Raw genomic sequence first — 941 nt, 5'->3', positions numbered from 1 at the left:
TTTGAGATGTAGTTTCACTCTGTCGCCCTGGCTGGACTGCAGTGGCACAATCTTGGCTCACTGCAGCCACTGCCTCCCGGGTTCAGGCAATTCTGCCTCAGCCTCCCGAGTGCCTAGGATTAAAGGTGTGCACCACCATGCTCGGCTAATTTTTGTAGTTTTAGTAGAGACAAGGTTTCACCATGTTGGACAGGCTGGTCTCGAACTTTGGACCTCAGGTGATCCACCCACATCGGCCTCGCAAAGTCGTGTGATTACAGACCAGTGAGCCACTGCCCCCGACTGGTGGGAAGCATTTTTAACAAAAAGATTTTAGGCCAGACACAGTAGCAGCTCATGCCTGTAATCCCCGCACTTTGGGAGACTGAGGTGGGAGGATCGCTTGAGGCCAGCCTGGGAAACATAGCAAGACCCTCTCTGTACAAAAGTTAAAAAATTAGCCGACCACGGTGGTGTGCACCTGTAGTTCCAGTTACTTAGGACGCTGAGGTGAGTGGATTGCTTGAGTCCAGGAGTTTGAGTCTGCAGTGAGCTATGATCATGCCACTGCACTCCAGCCCGGGTGACAAAGACCCTGTCTTCTCAATTTTTTAATATTAGTTTATGTAATGTTTAAATCACAGTGTCAATAAGCACCTCTGGCATGAGGTAGTCACAGGAGCAAATACAACTATCTCTTGGAAGCATGCAGCTGAACTTATGGAATCAAGCATGTGCTGTACTAGTAGTAGCTTGTTGCCCCACGCTGTAATGCCATTCTGAGATCTACCCGGCCCTTCAATACAGCATTTTGCATATCCACCTATGACATGATGGGAGGTGGCTAATGGGGAGGGATGGGCCCTGGGGAATTTTGTGAAGGTGTTAAGTGGAGTTAAGAGACCTATAGAGGCTGGGCATGGTGGCTCATGCCTGTAATCCCAGCACTTGGGGAAGGCCGA

The sequence above is a fragment of the Cebus imitator genome, unplaced genomic scaffold (assembly GCF_001604975.1).
Source record: "Cebus imitator isolate Cc_AM_T3 unplaced genomic scaffold, Cebus_imitator-1.0 Scaffold527, whole genome shotgun sequence".
NCBI classification, from domain to species: domain Eukaryota; kingdom Metazoa; phylum Chordata; class Mammalia; order Primates; family Cebidae; genus Cebus; species Cebus imitator.
This window is presented reverse-complemented; position numbering follows the sequence as displayed.